Here is a 26,318-nt window from a genome sequence, read left to right on the forward strand (position 1 = left end):
CCTTCAGACTATCATGCCCATAATAAAGTGTAACTGAAACAAATCTATTGTGCAAATTTTGTCTATAACAATGAATTCAGGACAGAAATGTCTTTTTCATTCAGTTACCACTATAAGAAAATTTTATCCTGGGTCCATGATAATTGCATTTTTTCTTTTCACTGAATTCTTATATAGCTCTAACTCTGCTTGCTAACTTTTCATAACTTCTTTATTATCCCTGGCATGTCTATTAGAAAAGACACATTGTCTGATGGTCTTAGGTTAACAATGAACCTGATAATTGTTCGGAAGTATATATTTAATTCATAAAAGGTCTTTAATCATGACAAAAAGATGAGAACGTTTTAAAAAGAAAATGAAATACTAGTAATCACAAATTAATTGAGAATTTTAGAGCCATTTCTTCCCTTGACAGAATAAAACTTTTTACCATTTCTGTGTCAAACAAAAGCTCCTTAGCTTTTGTTTTTTCCTTAACAGTACAATATGATAGTGATTTAAATATATCCACCTAACAATTTAGAACAGTTTTTCTGCTATTCATTTCTCTTTTTTTCCTAGATTTCTTTTGAATGATCTGTTTGTTTCCTAACCTTCCATCCTTGCCTGCTGCTTTAGAATATGAAGAATCTTTCATGTTTATTCTTTGTCCAGGTCTGGAGATAGCTTGCCTAATAACTGCTGCATGGGATATGTTCACTGGTGAACAAATAAGCATTATTTTCAAAGTTAAGAGTGATGTTTATTTGCAACTTCTTCCTTTCTGTCATTTGTGTTTCAATACACAGCCAAGGCAATGCATTAGAATGCATGTCAGGATATTCTAGAATCATGTAATACTTTTAATAAGATGATATTAGCAAGAAAATGCTTTTGCATGTGCAAAAATCTCAATATTTAACTATATATGCCAGAACATGTATCAGACTACTGAGAAATATACATATTATGCTATGCATATTTATGGGTTTAGTAACCACTATAGTGTTGGTATCTATACCTGTAGGACAAGCCAATATTCTTTGTTAAACAAACTACAGGTAATCCTCAATTTACAACAGAGGGTTTTTTTGTTTATTTATGGATCAGACAGCATAATACACAGCCAAATGTGACAAAATACTACATTTGAACAGATGAATTATCCTAGAAATATTATTCAGCCAAAGTCAAACTACAACAACAACAACAACAACAACAACAATAATAATAATAATAATAAAGTTGGAAGGGACCTTGGAGGTCATCAAGTCCAACCCCCTTGGACTTGGTATACCCTATACCATTTCGGACAAATGGCTGTCCAGTTTCTTCTTAAAAATTTCCAGTGTTGGAGCATTCACTGCTTCTGGAGGCAGGTTGTTCCACTGGCTAATTGTTCTTACTGTCAGGAAGTTTCTCCTTAGTTCTAGGTTACTTCTCTCCTTGCTTAGTTTCCACCTGTTGCTTCTTATCCTGCCTTCAGGCACTTTGGAAAATAGCTTGACTCCCTCTTCTTTGTGGCAGCCCCTGAGATATTGGAATACTGCTAGCATGTCCCCCCTCATCCTTCTCTTCATCAAACTAGACATACCCAATTCCAGCAGCCGTTTCTTATATGTTTTAGCCTTCAGTCCCCTAATCATCTTTGTTGCTCTTCTCTGTACTCTTTCTAGAGTCTCAACATCTTTTTTACATCGTGGTGACCAAAACTGGATACAGTATTCCAAGTGTGGCATTACCAAGGCATTGTAAAGTGGTATTAATACTTCATGTGATCTTGATTCTATTCCTCTGTTAATGGTCCACTAATTTTGTCACTTGGTCAAAGAATGCAATAAGATTTTTTTGGCATGATCTGTTTTTGACAAACCCATGTTGGCTTTTAGTAATGATTTTGTTTGCCTGTACGTGTTCGCTGATTTGTTTGATTATCTTTTCCAGAATCTTCCTGTTGTGTCCTGAGCCTGCAAATGCAGGCTCGGAACATTGCAAGGTTCCCGGGCAATTGCAAAAGCTGCCCAGGACCAGACTGAGTGGCGCCGGCCTAGCACACATGCGCAAGGCGCGAAAGTGCCTAGAGATGTTGCCATTATGTCCGGGGATTTGGGATGTATAAAAGGAGGCCTGTGTGCCTTTGCTCGTTGTTGGAGTTTTGACTAAATGCAGATAAAGAGCTGTTCACTAGAAATGAGTCTTCTTCATTCGCCATCACTTCCAGGACTTAACACTGGCGATGAAGGTGGGATCCTTCGACAAGAAATTAGAAGGAAAATTTAAACTCACCAAGGAAGTTCTGCACAGAGAGAACGGCATCAAGGTCAGCATCCATCCTGCCAGTACAGCATAGCTGGAGGGTGAGATTGGGCTGAAAGACCCTTTCCCTGAGAAACGCAAGTGTGGAAGAGCAAGCTTCAATGGCGAAGGTCGGTCGCTTATTGGAATTCGACGTCTCACACCCGGAAAGATGGGAATCATACGTTGCGAGGGTGCAAAACTACTTTCGAGTCAACCAAATTCATGAGGATGGATTGAAGGCTGCCACCTTGCTGTGTGTCTGTGGTCAAGAGGCTTTCGAGATCGCTGAAAATCTTGTGGCTCCTGCCTCCCTGGAAACAGTAGCATATGCGGATCTCAAGAAACTTTTGAAAGAGCATTTCCAGCCAAAGATGTCCGTCATTGCGTGGAGGCATACGTTTGAACAAAGGGATCAGAGGGCAGGTGAATCTGCTGAGGACTTTATTGCAGCCTTGAGGTGAGCAGCCAGACTGTGTGAATTTAAAGATTTAGAGCAGTGGTTCTCAACCTTTTTAATGCCGCGACCCCCAACCAGTCGTAAGTCGAGGACTACCCAACTGGTCATACGTCGAGGACTACCCAACTGGTCGTAAGTCAAGGACTACCCAACCGGTCATAAGTCAAGGACTTTCCCTGCCTGGGAACACCGCGCATGCATGGTGCCGCCCCCTGCACCAGCCAAGGCGTAGCTGGCAAGGGGTAGTGATGGCGCAGGACGACCACCAGCTGGGCCACCAGCTGGCCCAGCCCAAGGGAGGTAAGGCACTTGCCGGGTCCCACGCACACCAGCAACCCTCCCTGTGCCCACCGGCCTCCCATCTCCCACCCCTGGCCCTCTTTTACTTACATTTTTAGTAGTTGCTCAGCAGGGAGGGGTGGAAACTTCCAGACAGCTCGCCTTCGCTGCAGACAACTTGCAGCACTGTTTGCAGAATGGGACTTTTGGCGGGCTCAGCAGGGCAGAGACAGCCTGGACAATTCCTATTGGCTTTTGAAAGCCAATAGAATTAGACTCTATTCAAGAGAGTCTATTCTATTGGCTTTCAAAAGCCAATAGAATAAAAGGGAGTAGCACAGCTAAGGAAAAGGAGGAAAAAATGGCAGACTGCGTTGTTTGGCGACCCCCGTGAAATGGTTGTTCGACCTCAAATGGGGTCGCGATCCACAGGTTGAGAACTGCTGATTTAGAGGAAAGACTGCATGATCGTTTTGTGTGTGGACTGAGAAATAGAGACTTACAGAAAAGGATCTTCGCGTAAGAAGATATTTCTGTCCAAGATGCTCTGCAAGAGGTTATAGCAGAGGAAGCAGCAGGTGGAGCAGTAAAAATATGTGGCCCACCAGAAACTCTCCAGAGACCATTGCCATCCACCAGGAGAATGTGCAAGAAGAATCAGAAGAAGTTCCTGAAGATGAGGTGAATAAGCTTTACCAGGTAGCCGGAAGGAGACAGAAGGAACGCACAGAAAAGGCTTTAGCAGTTCCACAATGTTTCGGGTGCGGAGGACGCCACAAAAGAGCAGACTGCCAGTTCTGTTTCGCCATTTGCAGGGCCTGTGGCAAGTAAGGCCACATCGCAGCCATCTATTTGGGTCATCAGAAGGTACAACCTAGAGAAGAATTGCATCTGAAAGGTACCAGGGTCCCCAGCCAAAATAGGGTGGGTTTCTGTGCAACATGCAGAAGTATTCTAAGGACAGGCACACATAAACCCCTAAAGAAGAAGCTGTCCTTTAAAGTTAAGTTGCATGGGGTTCCCTTATCCATGGAATTGGACACTGGGTCCCCTCTCTCCATAATTTCCCTCAACACATTCAAGAAGATTTGCAGCAGCAGTGGCCTTTGAATGAAACTCAGGCCATCCACTGTGATACATACAGACTTTCAGAATTCTAAGGTGTGTGTTAAAAGGGAGGTCACCCTTAAGGTACAGTACAAGGATTTTGAGGGTCCTTTAGATGTGTTGATGCGAGTCTTATTGGACTCGATTGGTTTGAGGCTCTGGGAATCCAGGTCACGGGGCTGCACCATTTGCAAACGTTTAGTCTTGCTGAAGTCTGCAGGGAATTTGCAGATGTGTTTAGCTCTGAGCTTGGGTCCTACAAGGGGCCTCCAGCTTCATTGCGATTATATCCATCCATAGCACCCATTAGGGTTAAGCCTAGGAGAGTTCCGTTTGCACTCAAAAACAAGATTGATGCTGAATTGGACAAATTGCTCCAGCAGGGCATTTTAGAGCCTGTAGATTCTAGTCCTTGGGAAACCCCCATAGTAACACCTCTAAAGGCTAATGGGGACATATGTATATGTGCAGACTACAAATGCACACTAAACAAGGCACTGCAGCAACATGCTTATCCAGTACCTGTAGTAAGTCACATTCTGACTTCCCTGAAGGGAGGGAGCATTTTTGCGAAGCTTGACCTGGCACAGGCCTATCAGCAGTTGCCTGTTGATAAAGCAGCTACTGAGGCTCAGACAATTGTAACCCATAGAGGAGCCTTTAAAGTAAAGAGATTGCAATTTGGAGTGAATGTAGCCCCTGGCATTTTCCAGAGTATCATGGAGAACACACTGAGGGGTATTCCTGGAGTCTGTCCATATTTTGATGATGTCCTCATTGCAGGGGAATCACCTCAAAACTTGACTGAGAGATTAAGGGCTGTCTTGCTTCATTTTAGGGAAGCAGGCCTTAAGTTAAAAAAGGACAAGTGTAAGATAGGGGTCAATTCTACTGACTTTCTGGTATTCAGGATAGATGCTGAAGGCATTCACCTTTCTGAAGCTAAATTAAAGGCCATTCTTCAGGTCCCAAGTCCTAAGTCTAAAGGGGAGCTACAAGCCTTTATGGGGCTACTAAACTTTTACCATGCATTTCTGCCAAATAAAGCTGCTATAGCTGAGCCCTTGCACAGGCTCTTAGACAAACAAGCCTGTTGGCAGTGGACTAAAGTCCATGAAAAAAGCTTCAATGAGGTTAAAGCCTTGCTCACGTCTAATGCTGTACTAGCTCACTTCAACGAGCAACTCCCTGTTTGCATTGCCTGCTTCCCCATATGGAGTGGGGGCAGTTCTTAGCCATCTGTTGGCTGATGGGACACAGGTCCCTGTAGCTTATTATTCCAGAACCTGTCTTCTGCTGAGCGAAATTATGCTCAGATTGACAGGGAAGTGCTGGCCATTGTGGCTGGCATTAAGAAGTTTCATGATTTCATATACAGCCACCATTTCACGGTCTACACTGACCATAAGCCACTGCTAAGGTTGTTCACCACGACCAAACAGACCCCACATATTCTTTCTCCTTGTATGCTGCGTTGGTCCATCTTCCTGTCAGCATATGACTTTTCATTAATTCACAAACTGGGAAAAGAAATGGGTCATGCTGATGCTCTGAGTAGATTACCCCTGCCAACACTGGAGCCTGATCCTGCTCCAGCCATTAATATTGTTTCCATTCAAGAGCTGCCTGAGTCTCCCCTCAATGCTAGGGATGTGGCTGCAGAAACTGCCACTGACCATATGTTTACACATGTACTGTCATGGGTGTTGTCAGGATGGCCTGACAGATGCCCTGATACTGAGTTCCAGAGTTTCTGGCAAAGGAGACATGAGTTGTCCACCTTCAAGAGTTGTCTGTTATGGGGAAGTAGGGTAGTAATCCCTACCTCATTGAGGACTAGAGTGCTGCAATATCTACATGAGGGACACCCTGGCATAGTCAGGATGAAAGCGCTTGCACACAGCCATTTGTGGTGGCCTGGCCTCGATAAAGCCATCGAGGCTCAGGTGCATGGGTGCCATGTGTGCCAACAGTCCCAGCCTGAAATACCTCAGGGCCCAATTCATAGGTGGCAGGAAACTCACACCCCATGGTGTGAGTTTCCTCCCACCTATGTACCCATGGTCCAGGGTACATACAGATTACGCTGGACCCTTTCAGGGGCAATTCTTCTTGGTTGTTGTTGATAGGCATTCTAAGTGGCTAGAGGTTGTTCCTGTGTCCTCCATTACTGCTGCCAAGACTATCCAGGTGCTGAGAGGTATTTTTGCAGCCCATGGCCTTCCAGATGTTCTTTTTTCAGACAACGGTCCTCAATTTACGTCTTCTGAGTTCCAGGTTTTTCTCCAGGCCCACATGATCCACCATGCAACTTCTGCTCCTTTCCACCCATCCACCAATGGAATGGCTGAGCGTATGGTGTGCACCACCAAGGATGCCCTCAAGAGACTGACTTACGGTGACTAGTATCACAGGTTAGCAGACTTTCTTCTTGCACATCGCACCACACCTTGCACATCCACCGGGAAGAGTCCTGCTGAACTCTGCTGGGGTCACCGGCTCATTACTAAGCTGGACAGACTGCATCCTGATCGGGTGATGTCTCAGATGCCACATCCACGAGCACCAAGTTGCCTTCATATGGGTGATCCGGTCTGGATTCATAACTACAGGCCTGGTCACCTCTGGGTACCAGCTGTGGTCTGCAAGGTCTTAGGACCCTTGTCCTATGAAGTGTCCTTGGATGATGGCCACATCATTCGGCGGCACATAGGTCAGCTGCGTGCAAGGCTGGACTCTCACCCTTCTGCTCCTGAATCTGCTCTGGGGGGGGAGGAAGATTATAATGTGCATTCTGGGGATCAATGTCAGCAGTCATTAATGGCCGCTGAGGAGCCATTGATCTTCCATCTCAAGTTTCCACAAGTGGTCTGAACAGGAAGTCATGGGGCAGGGGGTCACCCCAAACACCGATACTTACTCCAGCCAGGGAGGCACAGCGGGGGTATCCACATTATTCACCCATAACTAGCACTACTTCAGATAGGGAGACTGACCAGGGGTATCCACACAACTCACATCCTGCAAGAGAACTGGCAATACAGCATGGGAGCAGGCCGAATTCTGCAACTGCTCCCAGAAGTAAGTCCTCTCTACGGGGGCAAACAGAGAGGCTACTCCTGACTCTGACACCTCAGGCATAACCTTGGGGTCCACTAAATACTGGGGCCCTGTACACACACCTGCTACACAGGTCACATCCGAGACTGGTTGCGGGCTCGAGGACATAGGTTCCCAGGAGCCATCCAGAGTAGTCATGGAATCCCCAGCCAACTCAGAAGGTGGGGCAAGTGCAGCTGCTCTCACAGAGCCTGGGGAGAGTTCTAGCATTTCTGCCGGTACGCCCTATTAGGGGTCACCTGTAAAACATGTGCATAAAAGTCCTGGTCTAGCGAGCCTAGCAGACAGGCCGGTAGGCCAGGCGCCCTTAAAGTCAAGTCCTGGTCTGTTCAGTCAGGCAGGGGAGCTGTCAGGCCAGGCACCCTCCCTAACCTTGCGTAAGTCCTAATGGACTAAAGCCCTCCTAAACACCTAGACGAGTTTGTGAGGTTCTTGTCAACATAAGGAAAGTACATGTCTATGGTGAGGAGATGGAACCTATGTGGGTAGCAATAGAACACATGAAATACACATTAGAGAGTGACAAAACAATGTTGTAGTAGAGTAGAGTGTCTGTAGGAGGGAAGAATATTTTTTTATGTATTATTTATATTCTTGTGTTGAGTGTAAATAAACAAGTACTGTGTGTGTTCTAGCTAAGGGGGAAGGGGTGTTGTGTCCTGAGCCTGCAAATGCAGGCTCGGGACATTTCAAGGTTCCTGGGCAATTGCAAAAGCTACCCAGGAACAGACTGAGTGGTGCCGGCCTAGCGCGCATGTGCAAGGTGCAAAAGTGCCTAGAGATGTTGCCATTATGTCTGGGGATTTGGGATGTATAAAAGGAGGCCTGTGTGCCTTTGCTCGTTGTTGGAGTTTTGACTAAATGCAAATAAAGAGCTGTTCACTAGAAATGAGTCTTCTTCATTCGCCATCACTTCCAGGACTTAACACTTCCCATGTATTGAGGTCAGGCTGATAGGTCTGTAATTTCCTTTTTTGAAGATGGGAACTATATCAGCTCTTTTTCAGTCCTCTGCTAGTTCCCCAGTGCTCCAGGATCTTTGAAAAATATAGTTCAGTAGTTCTGAGATCACATCTGCTAGTTCCTTGAGAACTTTGGAGTGTAATCCATCTGCTCCTGGTGATTTGAACTTGTCTAGGCTGGACAGGTTCTCGCTTACCATTTTCTTGCCTATCTTAACGTGTTTCTATTCTGTTTTTTTATGGCACTATTTTTGATAGGTTGGTCTGTTTTTTCCCTTTGTGTAAAGACAGATGCGAAAAACGATTTAAATAGTTCTGCTTTCTCCCTGTTGCTTGTCACCTTCTTGCCACTTTCACCCACTAATGAACCAATCCTTTCCTTCACTTTTTTCTTGTTTTTTACATGTTGAAAGAAGCTTTTTTTGTTATTTTTGACTTTGGTTCAAAAATTAGTTCATTTTGAGCCTTAGCGTTCCTCACTTCATTTTTGCAGGCTCGGGCTATTTGCTGATATTCTGACTTAGTTATGTGTCCCTCTTTCCACTTTCTATACTTGTCCTTTTTATCTTTCAATTTATTAGAGAGTTCTTTATGCAGCCATGCTGGTTTCTTTTGAGAGCTGTTATTTTTCCTCTTTGTTGGTATTGTGCTAGACTGCGCTTTATCTCACTTTTCAAAATTTCCCAAGCTTCTTGAGTTGTTTTCCCCTGGAGGATTGTCATCCATGGAATCCTTTCCAAACCCTCTCTAAGTTTATTGAAATTAGCTGTCTTGAAGTCCACGACTCTAGTTTGACTGTGTTCTATTGCTTGTGCTTCCATAATGTTGAATTCCAATACTGCATAATCACTTCCTCTCAAGGTTCCTATGGCTTCAACACCTTCTATCATTTCATCTCTGTTAGTGAGAATTAGATCCAAAATGGCTAATCCCCTAGTTTCCTTCTCTACTTTTTGGGAGACAGAGTTGTCTGCTAGGTTTGTCAGGAAAGTCTCAATATTTTTAATTGGTGAGATAGAATCTGGACTTATTTCTGAGTATTTTTATACAAGATTTCAGTGACTGCTTTATATACAATACACTTATCTACAAATAATTAGCAATAAATAATTTCTTGATTTATGCTCTCAGTATTTCCTACTTCCTATACTCTCTAAGCTCTGTCCTTCAGATAAGATAATTAACTGATGAACAATAACATACTGCATAATAATCTCCAATTTAACTAATCTTGGCAATTAATTATTCCAAATATGGTTTAATAAGACAAGTCACTAATCTTCCTATGGAGGATCATAGCATATGGCTGTTAATTTTCTTTCTTTCAGAATTCTATTTTTTTCAGAACAAGAAATATTCTTATGACAATTAATACATTAAAAGAGTTACTGCTGTATAACCATACATGGATTATTCTATGCAATAATGAATTTGTAACTTTTTAAGATATCAGAAGGGTTTTTTTCTTACTGTAATAGATGAATATAGCTACTCCTCTGCAATTGTTTCTTTCAGTTTTGTTTTCTCTCTAATCTCAAATAGTTTTCAAGAGACAGTTATTTCTTTTAAATAGCACTCATACCAAATTAACATGCAGACCAAACTACATGTTTGCTTTGAAATTCTAACTGAACATCTCTGCAATTTATAAACATATTCAGTGAACATTAGAATGTATATGACTGATAGGGTTGGCAACAAGAAAAGCTTATTCCAACATCAAGAAGGCTTTCAAAGCTATCACCCACCCCTACCTGGGCTCCTCTGACCATATCTCAGTGCTGCTTATTCCAGCATATAACCCTTTATTAGTCAGAGAGAAACCTACAGTAAAGCAGGTGAGAGTGTGGACAGAGGAAGCTATAGAAGCATTACAAGACTGCTTTGAGTGCACAGATTGGGGCATGTTTAAGGAAGCAGCTACTGATAACCAACATACAAATGTTGAGGAGTATGCCACCACGGTGTCTGCATATATCCAAAAGTGCATAGAAGATGTCTGTGTTCTGAAAAGCATCGTTGTGAGGGCGAATGCAAAACCATGGGTGACTTATGAGGTCCACAAGATGCTGAAAGTACGGAATGTGGCTTTTAAAACTGGTGACATGCTGGCACTTAGAACAGCCAAAGCAAATCTGAAAAGTGCCATAAAAGGTGCAAAGCAAGCCCATTGCCAGAAAATTCAGAACTTTTTTCAGGATCCAACAAACACCATGCGAATGTGGCAAGGGGTCCAGGCCATCCCTGATTACATGGTGACTCCATCGAGATGCAAGGACGACACAGACTTCCCAAACAAACTGAATACATTTTTTGGTAGATTTGAGGCATCTGAGCTGTGTTCCATCCTGATAAGCAAGTGCTTTGATGTCACCTCTATCCGGAAAACACTGCAGACAGTTAACATTCAGAAAGCAGCAGGCCCAGATAACTTCCCTGAACATGTTCTCAGGGAATGCACAGAGGAGCTGGCTTGTGTTCTCACATATATTTTCAATCTCTCATTGCAGCAAGTAGTGGTCCCATCATGTTTTAAGATGGCCATCATCTTGCCAGTACCAAAAAAGTCTATAATTACAGGCCTCAATGATTAACATCTGGTTGCAATGACATCCACCATTATGAAATGCTTTGAGAAGCTGATAAAGGACATCATTGTATCTAGCCTCCCACCAGCATTTGACCTGCTTCAGTTTGCCTACTGGCTAAATCAGTCTTCAGAGGATGCTATTTCTTCCATTCTCCATCTGAGCTTGAAGCACCTAGAGGAAAGAAATGCTCACATGTGTTTGTTGTTTGTCAACTTCAGTTTGGCATTTAACACAATCATTCCCCAGCATCTGACAGACAAACTGGGCCTCTTAGGTTTAAACACTCCTTTGTGCAACTGGATTTTTGATTTTCTTACCAACAGGCCCCAATATGTGCGAGTTGGAACAAATACTTCTAATACGATTTCCTTGAGCACAGGTTCTCCTCAGGGCTGCATCTTAATTCTACTGCTGTTCACCCTGTTGACCCATGACTGTTGTGCTAGGTTTGCCACCAACCATATTGTGAAGTTCACAGATGATACAACAGTAGTGGGCCTTATTCATGATGACAAGGTAGAAACTTACTGAAAGGAGGTTGAGGGGTTGGTGAACTGGTGTAAGGAAAACAGTCTAGTTTTAAATACTGGAAAAATCAAAGAGATCATTGTCGATTTCAGAAAAGGCAGGCACAGCCACACATCTCTGTGCATCAATGATTCATCTGTGGAGATGGTTACCAGCATCAAATTTCTGGGTGTACAGCTAATGAGTAGGCTGACTTGGTCACTCAACAGTGAGAAACTAGTGAAGCGGCACAGCAGTGCCTGCATTTTCTGCATTGCATGAGAAAAGCACATCTTCCTTCCCCTGTCCTGACCACTTTCTACAGGGGGACGATTGAGAGGATCCTGTCATACCGCATCACAGTCTGATTTGGAAACATAAGTGCTTCAGACAGGAAGACGGTGCAGAGAATGGTGAGAATGGCCAAAAAGATCATTGGCAGTCCACTCCCTCCCATCCAGGACATAGCACAGAAGCGCTGCTTGAGCAGGGTCTGTAAGATTATCTGTGACACTACACATCCTCTTCATGACCTGTTTTCTTTGTTACCTTCTGGGAGGAGACTTTGTGGTATCTGAAACAGAACATCCAGATTCAGCCATAGTTTCACTCCATACAGCATTAACCTTGTGAACTCTCAAGCCTCCTCCTTCTGTTCTATATTCAAGATGGACAGTATTTAATATTTATTTGTTATGCATATGTAGGGGTGTGGGTCTGTACATATGTTGTATGTAGTATGTTTTAATTGTGTGTCATGTATGTGTTTCACTTTGAGAGCAGGCAACTAAATTTCATTTTTGATGTGGGCCGTTGTGCCCACTGTAAAAAAAATGACAATAAAGGTTATCTTATCTGTTATCTCTTATCTCTTATCATCTCTTACTGCTTACCTCTTCCCGTCCCATCTTATCTTATCTTATCTTATCTTATCTTATCTTATCTTATCTTATCTTATCTTATCAACAATTGAATGTCTAACTTCTGATGTATAGGGATGTCCTGTAAAAGTGTTTTGCTTTGTTTTTTTCCAGGACATCACCAATATCCTTATCATGAACTTGAAAACCCTTAAATATGCATGGCAGCAGTCTGAGTTTATTTACTGTAAGTATTTTTAGTAATCCAATTTAGCAACACATTTTATATTTTAAAGTAGTATCTTAGGCTGAATCCAGGCTAAAATAAATTAGACAGAGAATTTATTGGGAAAAATGGTTACAGTGCCTTTGGGGGCACAATATTAATTGATTATTTTAACATGTCTTAATCATATAGGCATCTACTTGCTGGTATGGTATTGGCCAATGGATTAATACTTAATAGGGAATCTATGTATGTTAGAACTTACAAATCAATGGCAATACTTTCAGAATCCTTTCAGCACCATGTTACAAGGAGATAAAAGAGCCATGGAACTCTTTCCCCCGTGGTTCTAAATTACTCTTTTTTTTTTGGAAAAGGTTCTGAAAAGGTTAATTTTTTGTGTGTATTGTAGTCTATCATGGTGTCACATGTCACATCCATTTTGGATTTCTTTGTAATGTATCTCAGGTGATTGATATTTCCAATTCTATTGTTGAAAAGAGCTTATTTTTTATGTAGGAAAAAACTGAGATAATAAAAACCAATAATATTGTACCAAATAAAATTAGTGAATTCAGGCAGATTTAAAGAACTCACATAGGATAGACAGAAAGATAACTTTATCCAATATGTAATATGGAAATATTCAGTCTCCAAATAGAACTCTTATTTCTTCAAAATCTGAAGTTGAATTCATATGTGTGTGTGTGTGTGTGTGTGTATTGATATGGTGACATTGAATAAAGGTTACCATCACTTGTCAACCAAATAATATAATATCAATCTCTTCATATTGAGTCTAATTACACTTTATTAAATATATCTGGAACAGAGATATGAAATTTTTGTTTGCTTAGTTTTTTTAAAGTATAAAACTTACAATTCATGGATTTGTACAGGATGGAACCATGAAAAAACAGAATGAAATGAATTTAAATGTTGTAGAAATAAAAATTATGGTTAGTCACTCTTAATTCCAAAAAATGTATACAATATTGCATGACAATATTATATTTGGTATGTTAGTAGTCCTTTTTTTCTTTTCTTTGGATTGTACCCTTTTTTTCAAATTACAAAGAGTGGTATGAAAAAGTCTTCTTTTAAAGTTATGTTGTTTTCAGTAATAAGCTGATTTTCCACCAGGTATTATATTTGCCATTCAGAGTTTATCACATAACCGAATTTGCCTTTTAGGGCATGATGACTATAGAAATGATAGCCATAAGGATTCCCAGTTGTTTCTTCATGACAACGATTCTCATTTATCATTTTCATGAAAGCTATAATTTGGCTGCTTCAGGAATCCTACGGGGTGTTTGAAATTGACACAAAGAAACGCAGATGGGGGCCATCACCCAGTTATATACCAAACACTGTATTTCTTTTCTTCTCAAATTTAGGGCTTTCCTTTTCTTTCATCATTCTCACCATGTCAATTATAAGTCATTGTTATGAAACTAATAACCTTCTGAATTAACATGTGTACATTTGATCCTACTTTAGCTCCAGCATTTGACTAATAACATAAGAATAATAATAAAAGTCATGATGGATCAGACTTAAAGTCTATCTAAACTAACTGTACACATTCCCCCCTCCTCCTCCTTCATCACCACCAGCTCTATAATATGAATGTAATGTTTGCCATTCTACCTCAGGCAACAGTAATATCTTGCGTAAACACAGCATTTAAAACCATTTAGCCTATCAGAATAAAAATTCAGATGTAACAATAAGCAAAATAGTGCTGCCATACTGTAAATTGGAGAACAATTCTGTAGGAATCATATAGAGTATGGTATAGCCTGTATGAAAAAAATTGAAATATCTCCTTGACAGCTATTATGTATATTGGCTCTTACTATTTAATAATTTTCTTTGATTTGTTTTTAAATTTATTAGGCTAATGTGATCATTATTGCCAAATCCTAGGCATAAAATAAACTCTGTCATTAATAAATTGAAAGTTTTACTTTATATTCACTTATATTTTGAAATCAACTATGGGGAGAAAGAGTGTTGTACTTGGTTATTTCTTCAGCATAACTGTATTATTTCTTGTTTACTTGTTTACTTTCTGATATTTTAGCTACCTCCTTTGATTTTTTTTTCCTATTTGAAAATAACAGTTCAGGAACTAACATTTTGTTTCTTCTTTAAGTTATTTAAGAAGATGGGAAGAAGAAATAAAAGTACTTCAAAAATTCACAAGCTCTTCTTTTCTACACTTTGAGGTAGCATTATATAGCCAGTAGAATATTTTGAGTCCACTTCCTTTTGGAGAAATAACAGAAGCAATATTTTATTGCAATTGCTAAGGCTTTATACTCATAACCCCAATTTACCTGTAGCATATGGTTAATTCAAAGGAATATCATAGCTGGTTGAGAAATGGCTTCTGAATGTTCTATTTTGCAGACAGATATATTTGCAATATATGTTAAATTGGGTAAAATAATGCTGATCCTTCTTTTTCTTCAAAACTTGAGTTGACTGATTCTGAGTTCCTAAGAAAGGTTTCAGTAACAAGGTTTAGAATTTAGGCTTCACAAACTAGTTTCTTTTAAAGACTTATTATGTCCTTCACCTATCCTGAGATCCTTTTCAGAAGTACTTGATGGCCCCTGAAAAGTTTGTTTCTTGAAAATCAGAAGCTGAACCAAAAGATTCCAATCCATTAAGAGTGACATATTTAGATTTCTTTCCTCTGGAAATGGAAAAAATATGCTCTCTCTTAATTAATTAAGCATATTTATATGCTGCAATAAACAATTATTTTTGGCATAGAAAAAAATATGTCCATACAGTGATAAAACACAAGGACACTTACAAGAATAAAAAAGAGAACAAAAGATGACAACATCAAATCAAATTAGAGGAAGACTGCCTGAAAAACTCAGTACTTATGAAAAGTAGCAAAAGTTTCTAATAAAGAAGCTGAAACTTTGCCCAGTTCTGTGAATTATAGTTGTTAGAGGGTATAAAAATCAAGTGTGAAACTTATGTAACCTCAATATTCAAAAATAGAATGTGTGCATCATCATCATCAAATAATAACTTTATTATCACATTAAATGTACACTAATCAGCAAACATTAAAATGAGATTTTGTTGCATAAGTTCTCAAAGAATAACCACCTCCAATATATACTGCATAAACAAGACATAAATAAATAAATAAAGCATATACCCACATACACACACATATATGATCGCCCAGAGAAACAGCACAGTCTAGTTTGAATGTATACATATACATGGTGAGAAAAGTGAATCTTGCGAGTTTATCATAGTGTTCAAAACTGTTACAGAATCTGGTAGTTTGTTAGTAATTAATAATAATAATAATAATAATAATAATAATAATAATAATAATAATAATAATAATAATAATAATATCATGCCCTTCATCCACGCAGTGACATTGACAGACTTTATCTAGCAAGGCAAATAGGTGGGCGTGGAATGCTATAAGTACATCAGATGGTTGAAGAAGAAAAAATGGCTTTGGAAGAATATCTGAAGAACAATGATGAAGATGCACTGAAATTAGTATATCAGGAAGGCTTACTGACTACTGGAGAGACCAAACTGGCCTACAAGAAAGACCAAATGAAGAACAGAATAGAGGCATGGGAAGACAAAGCACTACATGGCCAATACATTAAAAAAATAGCTGGGAAAGCAGATAATAACAAGACCTGGCAATGGCTAAGAGCAGGAAAATTGAAGAAAGAGACCGAGGGACTAATTCTGGTTGCACAAGACCAAGCCTTAAGGACAAATGCATATAAAGTCAAAATTGAGAAGACAGCAACAGACAGTAAGTACCACCTATGCAAAGAAGCTGAAGAAACAGTGGACCACTTGGTAAGCTGTTGCAAGAAGATTGCACAGACTGACTACAAGCAGCAGCATGACAAAATAGCAACAATGGTGCATTGGAAGACCTGCAAAAAATATCATTTGCCTGTAAGCAAAAACTGGTGGGATCATAAAATAGAGAAAGTCATAGAAAATGATAAAATTAAACTGCTCTGGGACTTCAGAATTCAAACAGACAAGCACCTGCAACATAACACCCCAGACTTAACAATTGTCGATAAGAAAAACAAAAAAGTCTGGATAGTGGACGTGGCAGTGCCTGGAGACAGCAGAATAGACGAGAAAGAACTGGAGAAGATAACAAAATACAAAGACCTACAAATAGAAATAGAAAGACTGTGGCAAAAGCAAGCAAGGGTAGTACCAATAGTAATAGGCTCCTTGGGTGCAATCCCAAAACAACTGGAGCACCACTTGAACACAATTGGCACTGACAAATTCGCTATTAGTCAATTGCAAAAGGCGGCCTTATTAGGAACTGCTTCCATCCTGCGACGATACTTGTAATACCATCAAACATCCACATCTGCCTATCCCAGGTCCTGGGTAAGGACTCGATAGGTAGACAAAATGCCAAATCCAGTCTGAACATCTGGCTGACTGTTCGGTGATCCATAATAATAATAATAATAATAATAATAATAATTTAGCTCTGAGTTTGAAATTAATGTTTTGGTCCTGTAACACTTCTTTATATTTAATGTTTATTCATTATCTTATAATTTTTTGCTTATTCAAGCAAATCATTTCAGATGTATCACATCTAAGATAGTTTGGTGTATATTAGTCACAAGATTAATTTTAGCCTGCTTCAGAATTCATCAAATAGTCCAAGTCAGATCCTCATCAGTTTGATTCTAGATCAAACTTAATGCAAGATTTCTGCCTTCACTCTCTTAATGAATGAACGCACATGCTGCACGCACACGCGTGCAGACCCCACACACACACTCAGAGTTGTAAGATGAGATCAACATTCTGCAAGAGTAAAGTGTCTCCAAATTTACAGATAAAGTTATAGTCCTTCCAACAAAATGATATCCATGCAACTTCATCAAAAAGTGCCTTACCACTGAACCCAATATAGCACAACCAACACAAGCTGTAAAAAGATAACTCTGTAATACATCAAAAATATCTCATAAATCGCCAACAAGCTATTACTTTGGCATCAGTATATCATACAACAAAGCCCTCTAAAACATCCTAAATAAATCAAAATGCCCCTCAGCTCCAGAAAAAACAAACAGGACTCACCCTAACATACAATGTAAAAACTGCAACAGCCACTGCGTAGGACAAATGGGCAGAGGTCTAGCAGAACTTATCCATGAATATCAATTAGCAGTCATAAGACATAATGAAAACTCCTTAATTTAACAATACATGGACAGTCTTGACCATCATCTTGACTTGTCATACACATTACAGTCTGGTTTGGAAGATCACTGCTTCAGATAGGAATGCATTGCAGAGAGTGGTGAGGATGGCAGAAAAGAGTTTTGGCAGTTCCCTCCCTTCCATCCAGGACATAGCATATAAGTTTGCTTGAGCAGGGTCCACAAGATTGTCTGGGATACACATCTTCTTCATGACCTGTTTTCCTTGTTACCTTCTGGGAGGAGGTTTCATGGAATCTAAAGCAGAACATCCAAATTCAGTCACAGTTTCGTTCCATACAGTATTAACCTTGTGAACTCTAAAGCTTCCTCTTTCTGTTATGTATTCAAGATGGACAATTAATATTTATATGTTATTTATATGTCAAGATGTAGGTTTATACATATGTTGTAATAGCATGTTTAAATGTGTGTTATGTATGTGTACACTTGAGAGCAAGCAACTAAATTTCATTTTTATTGTGTGCTAATGTACCCACAGTAAAAAATTACAAGAAAGATTATCTATCTATCTATCTATATATCTATCTATCTATCTATCTATCTATCTATCTATCTATCTATCTAGCATCTATCTATCTATCTAGTTTCAACTGGGAAACTGTGATCATCCTAGACCAGGTGTGTCAAACTGCATTGCCGGCAATGGGGAAAAAGTTCCAATACATTGCACGATGTCATGTGACGTTGCGAGTTTGACATGTCTGTCTTAGACCAAGCCAAATCCAAAAATGCTAGATAATTTCTGGAAGCCTGGCAGTCTGTCAAATCAGCCTTCAATAAGCAGGTAAACATAAGCAATATCTACACATCATTCAAAAGAGACAATCAAACAAGGAAAGAAAAAGACCAAAACATCTCCCCACTAGTAACTCCCCACCAGTAACTAACACCCAGACAAGTAGAGATTAACACCAAGATTAACATCAGACCAACCATCAAGAAGTAAACAAAATCCCAATCAAGGAATTACCAATTCAGGTAAACAAGCTAACAGTAAGCATCCTAATAAGAACATTCCCACCAGTACTGGCAGGGCAAGCAACTAGAATATAAATTGAGAGCAAAACCCATTCCTTACCAGCACTGTTACCTAGTTTGGGTACTCAAGTGTCTGCAAAAAAAGATAGCTCAAAGAGCACCAAGACCTCTCCTTTCAACCCCGAGGTACAAATATTTTCCTCTAAAGTTATAGTCCTGCTTCCATCTCTCAAAATTATAACTTTTCTACTTTTGGACAGAATTAAGTAATATTCTCAGGCACATTTTCTTTCCAAGAAAGAAACCTTTTTAAATATCACAATGTTAGATATTGCCAAAGATGAAACAACAGAAGAAAGCAAATTGAATGTCAACAAATGGTAGAAATTGCCAAGAAGAGAAGCCAAAGTGAAGAAGACAAAGATCTCAGGAAGGAACTTAACAAAGAATCTCAAAAATCTGTATAACAGAAATATCTATAAAGACATTAAAGATAAGAAAAAATACAGAAAATCAAGAAAAGTCTTTAGAAGAATTGTCAAGCTGAAACTGTTATTCTAAAGGATGCTAGTAGCCAGATAGTAACTGATTCAGAGAAGATCAAACAGAGATGGAAGGAATATACTGAAATTCTGTACAGTACAGATGACAACATCGAAGATAACTTAGAAGATATTCCCTACTTAACAAGAATGTCTACTTTTAGAAGATGAAGTTAGATTAACATTCTGATCATTACCAATTCAGAACGCTACAGGAATTGGTAGAATATCTACAAAAATATGGAAAACAACAGGAGAGTCACTATGATCCAACAAGAAATTATGTCAGCAAATCTGGAAAACAACCCAGTGGCCATCAGATTGGAAGAAGTCAGTCTATATATCAATATTAGAGAAAAAATACTTAACAAAGTATAGAAACTATCACTCAATACTATTAACTCCATGGGCTAGCTAAATAAATCCCTATGTAAAAAAGAAAATGTCATGCTAAGACACTTTTAATAGGGACTAATAAACAAGAGACATTATTGCTGATGCACTCCAGATAATTGAAAAAAAAATCAGTAATAATAATTTAAAAAGTTGTTACATTATTTGTTGAGTATAGAAACACTTTTGATTATGTCACTTATGATTGTGTCACAAAAATGTACATATCAGGAGGTACAGCCTAGATGGAACAGGCTGAAACAGACTGACTTCAGTTTAGCAAAGGAGTGAGAAATGCTATATATTTTCTCTTATTTATTTAATTTATACAATGAATATTTATTAAGGAATCCTGGATTAGAAGAAGATAAGTATGGTTTTAAAATTGGAGGAGAAATCATCATTAATTTATGCTATACTGAGGGGGTCAGCCTCAGGATGAGGAAACATAGAATTGAAACCAGTCATCCTTGAAGAAGAGATCATATCGATGATAAACCAATTGCCAAACTGCAAGATTCCAGATGTTGACAGTATCTCTGCAGAGTCGTTAGAGACCTGTGCCAGAAAATCTGGGAAACCAACACGTGGCAACAGGATTGGAAACACTCAGTGTATTCCACTACTAAAAAAGGGTGACTCTAAAGATTGCTCCAATTGCACAATTCCCCTCATTCTTCATATCAGCAAGGTTCTCCTTAAAATTATACAACAATCTAGCACCAACCATCAGAAGGGAATTACCAGATGTTGAAGCTGGCTTCCAAAGGGGTCATGTCACTTGTGATCATATTGTAAATCTGTACTGCTCATGGAAAAATTTCATCATTTACATGTGCTTCATCAACTACAAGAAAGCCTTTGATTGTATTGATACTGAAAAGCTAGGGAAAACCCTACAAGACCTGGGCATATCAGCACATCTGGTCAAGTTGGTGCAATTGCTATACACAAATCAGGAAGCCACTGTGTGAACACCATATAGAGACACAGATTGGTTTAAGATAGAGAAAGGAGTGTGACAAGGTTCTTATTCAACCTGTATGTCATGAGGAAGCTAGATATTGAAATATCAAAAATCAAAGATTGGTGGAAAAAACATCAACAGTCTTCAGTATGCTGATGATACCACTCTCCTCCCAGAAAAAAGGCCTGGAATATCTGATCAAGAAAATCAAGGAAGAAAGTGAGAATTTTGTTCTCTTCCTGAACATCCAAAAGACCAAACTCATAACCACTTCAAGAAAGGAAACTATCCAAATAGTAATTTAATGTGAATGTAGCACAGAAATAAAATGTCAGATTGCACTGGGTTGCCCAGCAATGATGAATATGAGCTGAATATGAAAAAGCAAGGACACCAAATGTGCTACTTATGAATGTGCAACTTATGAATGTGCAAGTTGGATCTTAAAAAAACAAAACAAAGAAAATTAATTTGAGCTATGGTTTTGGAGAAGGCTTCTTTGTATTCCTTGGACAGCAAACAAGCAGGTACTGGAGCAATAACACTGGGCATGTCACTAGAAGGCAAAATCACTAAACTGCATCTTACTTACTTTGGCCATGTCATGCAGGGGAATTCACTGGAGAAAGCAATTATGTTTGGAAGAGTTAGCAGTAAAAGGAAACCAGGCTATCAAAGAACATAGTGGCTGGACACTATCAAAGCTGACACCAGCCACAGCATAGAAAAACTCAAAGAAATAGAGCAAGATCGGAAGATGTGGAGAGATGTCGCCTACAAAATCTCCAAGAGTTGAACTCAACTGAACAGATATCATCATCATCATCTTCATCATCATCATCATGATACTACTGATAGTTAAACATGCAAATGATGTTGAAATATCAAATGGCAAAGTGAAAAGAATGGGTCAACTATTAAGTATAAGGAAGATCAAACTAATGACAATAAGTACATCAATCAATCCTTTTGTCAATGGGAATGAATGAACTCACAATAAAGATACTGAACTGATGAGTTATTTGTTTTTTGCCTTTTAAGATCAACTAACAACAATAAATGAACCAGCAGGCAAGAAATATGCTATAACTAGCATATGGTAAGCTAACAATAAAACCTTGGAAAAGATGCCATGATGTGTCTATACCTACAAAGATCAGATGACTTTTGAATTTTGGAATTCTGGAAGACTCCTGAGAATTTCATGGATAGCCAGATGAACAAACAAATCACACAACAAATCAATCCAAATTCTCACCTGAGGCAGAAATTATCAGGCTCAAATTGTCATGTTTTTTAAAGAGTTATGGTAAAGAGATATTTTTTATCTCATACTTTAAATAGTTGTACAAGATGATTGACAGATGCAGATTTGTCTGCAAGATTAAACAACCACTCAAGGTTACCCAGCACTATCTGTTCCTTTTTCAAATATAGAAAAAGATGTGATGCCTTTGGTGTAGTTACTTCATTTCATAAAATAAACAGTTCAAAGAAATTATATACTGAATAAATCATTAGAAATATAAATATGTCATTATGATCTGATTCTCAAAATTTAAGAACAAAACTGTATCTGAGAAAACAGATAGAGAACAAGATATATAAAGAGATATATTACTTTTCTAAATATTACTGACTCTAAGCTTCCATCGTGTATATCCGTTCAACAAAAGAGGAAGATGTTGTAGTCACAAATATTACTATTTCTTTGCTCTGACAGAGACTTGAAATAATGCTAATTTATTTGTAATCTGTCAAAATAAAATACAGAATGATGTCTTAAAGGAATATGCTACATGACCCCTAGTAAATAACTCATCTACTAAGTAACAATAGTTGAAGACATCTCTGTAAAAAGTATATTTGCAATCTTCACAAGACTAAAATGTATAGTAAAATATTTTCCAGGCACTTATTCTGCAGCTGAACTATTTCAAGCCAAGATTGACTTGAATGCTTGATTTTCTGTATATTTCTGTCAGTGCTTCACAAAATTTCTCCTCACATTAAGTCCAACTGCAACTGAAGTCAATAAAGCTGGCAGTATTAGCTTTATTGTGAATCTTATTCAGACTGATATTTAATTATGTTTCTGTGTGGTTTTTAATGTAGATTAATAGTTTTATTGTAAGCCTGTGATTAGTTTACGTTTGTTCTAATTTCTATTTGGCTCACTTGATTGTGAGGTGAAACACCACCCCCCTTCCCCCAGAAGATGTATTCCCTCAATTTAATACCAGTCTGAGGTGTTTCTCCTGCATCATCAGATCAATGAAAAGTAAATAGCCCACACTTCTTGTTTCACAGTGCAGTATTGATCTTTCTTCAGCTTTTGCTTCCCCTCCCCCCCCCGCATCTTGTATCTTTCAACCCCTGGGACCAAAGTGATTGCCATAGATTGGACAAGCTAACAAGCACATGATAAGGAACTAGTGTTTTGTGGTTTTTCTCAGATACACATGCTTGGTATATAAACCCAGACCTCTCTGTATTGAAGGAGAGGTGCCATTTTGAGTATTGCACAAGTTACTGTGAGAAACAACCACAGGAAAAGCACAAGAATAATAGAGGATTTAATGCTTTGCATTTTTCTTTTATTTCTGCATCTGATACTTAGCTGAGCGAGGACATTCCTGGACAAGAAGACTTTGAGAAATGTAATAAGTCTCTCTCTCTCTCTCTCTCTCTCTCTCTCTCTCTCTCTCTCTCTCTCTCTCTCTCTTGAGATTCTTACGGCTTGGGAGGTAAGTCTGAGCTTGCAGTGACCATATTTTTATTTTTAAAAAAGTAAGCCCTATTCTGATATTTAACATTGAGTGTCACACATATTATATGTACTATTTTGAAATTGCTACCAAAGGCAGTTTCTTGTTGTAAATAAAAGATGGGGTTCCTATTAATTGTTTGTAGAGTGTTATAGAGCTTAATACAATTGATTTTTCGGGAATGAATGAATTTGCCTTCTGTATGTATAATGCAACGGAGGTACCATACTTTATAAGGCTTAACTGTACTGTTGAATCTTTCCTGTCTCCCTTCAAATGCTATTCTGTCTGTGATATCAAATATTTTCACTTTTTTTTCTGGGTCCCATCTGTCCAAAAGGTTCTTTGGATCATATAAAAAATGGGATAAATGAATAATTGATAGATAGACTTTTGAGCTATGCTGATCACAAGTTTTCTGACATTTTATTTCTTTACATTTGTATGGATGCATTACTTGTCTCTAAGGATGCTTATTAGTTACGTGTGCCACTGGCTCATACAGCATAGAAAGAAATGTAGATATAAATAAGTAATTTATCTTTGATTTATTTTTCACATCACCATTCAGGTACTCTGCTTGAGCAGATGAGGTCAGATTACTGTTTCCTAACAATAGTCACAAGTATATTGATAGAGAAACCCCATTAGGGTAGAGATGGTTAGAAAGGAATATTTTCTGCGTAATCACTGAGAGTATGGCCAAAAATCTACACATGTTTATTTAGAAATAAATTCTATTAAGTATGGTAGACATTATCCTCTATTATGTTTAGGTTTCCAGATGTAAAAAATTAAGAAATACAACATATCTAATGGTTTACAACCAGGTAAATGCTTACACTGTATTTACTGATACATGTCTTCTTCTGTAACTCCTGTACCATTACCCCAAAAAGAAGCAATGCTGAATGTATGTTTCCCTCATAGACATAAAAGAAGTTAGAACTCACTTGGTGTTATTACCATAAGTCTAATAGGACCCTCCCATATTAAAGTTAAATCACTGGAAGAAAATAATCTTTTTTCAATGTTATTGTGTTGTTGTTTGCAATACGTTGACCAATAATGTGATATAGATGTTACTGCAGTGTGGCTTACTGAAAAAGTTCTTCAGGAAGACCTTTGATAATATAAATGTTATCTTTATTGCCTTTAGAAACCAAAATAAATTTATATAGCTCATTATTATATCTAATTCTATGACTTTCTTTCATTCTCTATTTTTAAGTTTATGATATATTTCACTTCAAAGGAATATTCCCACCTAAGCAATTATGTGAGCTCCAGGATATCCTGATTAGAACACTATTAATTTTCTATTATAGTTTGTTAAAGACATTCTATTCTGTGGCACTTGCCTGCATTATTGAATCAATGCCAATTCAGAGTTACTCATTTCTGGTTTGTGTTTAATTCAATCTGTTCATTCATTGATTGACTGACTAAATTTATAAGATGCCCATCTTACTGCCTCTGACCAGCTTACAAGTAAAAAGAAGACCATAAAAATCCTTACAAAATGTTGCATATGTTGCATTTTTATAATTAACACACTAAGGTCATTGGGTTGTAAACAGATACCTATAAAAACTATTTTGTTTACCACAGTGCACTAAAATGCTCATTTTTATGTACACTATAGATCAGGGGTATCAAACTGCCGGCCCATAGGCCAGTTGCATCATGCAGAAGTCACACACACCCCAGCTCCGGCAATGTGAAAAAAGTCATGATATGTCATGACACATCAAGTGACGTGGTGAGTTTGACACCTATGCTATAGACTGCTCCTAATTCAGTATTAAGGTGGGCATTTATGTTCTTTGAAATATGATTTTGGTAAAAGGATAACTAACATGTGACTAAAGTATTGTAATGCTGATGCTGTGAATTTTTCTCTCTACAGTATGATACTGTAGATGTTTTCTTTCCCATTTTCCATGGGCTGCTTGGATTTCAATGGGCAAATGTTTAGCATTTTTCATCCATCTAAAAAATGGGCATCCAGAGGAACAGTTTTCATTAAAAACAAAAACAGTAACAAAAGCTATATGTCTCTTACCATTCTAGAAACCAAGATTCTCCAAATTGGTAGCCGCCATTTTGTAAGCTTGTGCAAAACTTCTGAAAGGTTTTTTTTAATGTGTGGGAGCCTGAATATATTACCAATAATCTTGAATTGTTCTGTATTTGTGCAGCAGCTGGTTCATAAACTACTGATTCTGCATGTTGATGTATGCACAGCCATTTTGCTCATCTAGTCTGCTTCCAATGCAGAAACAGTCAGTATTGAGCAATGACAAATTTTGCAGTCTCCTATTAGTTAACTGGCAATAGCACTATGTGGTTTGTTTCCTGTCTGTTTTGAGCATTCCAAGATCAGCAGGGATAGAAGGTATTGCTGTGTGGAAGTGGTTCTTCCAATTCTATCCTTATCGTTTTTCATGATTTTATACTTCTGCACCAATTCAGATTTCTCTATGATCAGTTTAATTCCTGTAAGTACCAGGAGAAAATGCCTTATTATAATATGTGTATAATAAATGACAAAAATTACATTAAGGGCAGCATAAGATAGAAGGAAAGAGAAAATATATATTTGGTTAAGGTTTGTTTTATTTTTATTTTTCCTTTACAGAATGAGGTCTGAGTGAGATTACTAGTTTTTTGGGATTGTTTTCTGATCAAGCATAATCTTCACAAGCTATGTAGTGTCAGAGCTAGGGGAAGGAGGAACAGATGAGAAAGGCTAATTTTAATTCCAAAAATAGAATAGAGGAAGAAAACACAATATTTTCTCCATTAATAAAAAAACCAATATAAAAACAAAATCAAAATGTAAAGCTGGAAAAGCCAATCAGAAATGTTCAATGTAATTTGGTCTTGGGCCAATAATATTTCTGACATTAATTGGATGTTAACATTTAGGACTCCATAGCTGATTCACAGTTTGGTAGAAACTAAACCAAAGAATGTCTGTTGCATTTCTT

General features: G+C 38.4%; 1 long non-coding RNA gene across 2 annotated transcripts in view; it reads left to right on the top strand.

Moving 5' to 3' along the window:
* LOC120310081 overlaps positions 1–26,318 on the top strand; it is a 185,435-nt gene that overhangs the window by 137,768 nt on the left and 21,349 nt on the right. Inside the window, exon 3 of one of the 2 annotated variants that reach the window (XR_005557261.1) lies at positions 12,338–12,410. This is a non-coding gene — a long non-coding RNA (uncharacterized LOC120310081). Of the gene's footprint in view, positions 1–12,337; positions 12,601–26,318 lie in introns of those variants that run through there. The other variant, XR_005557260.1, reaches the window with a different exon arrangement.

This window comes from Crotalus tigris, unplaced genomic scaffold, assembly GCF_016545835.1.
Source record: "Crotalus tigris isolate CLP2741 ecotype Arizona unplaced genomic scaffold, ASM1654583v1 scf7180000018115.866842, whole genome shotgun sequence".
NCBI classification, from domain to species: Eukaryota; Metazoa; Chordata; class Lepidosauria; order Squamata; family Viperidae; genus Crotalus; species Crotalus tigris.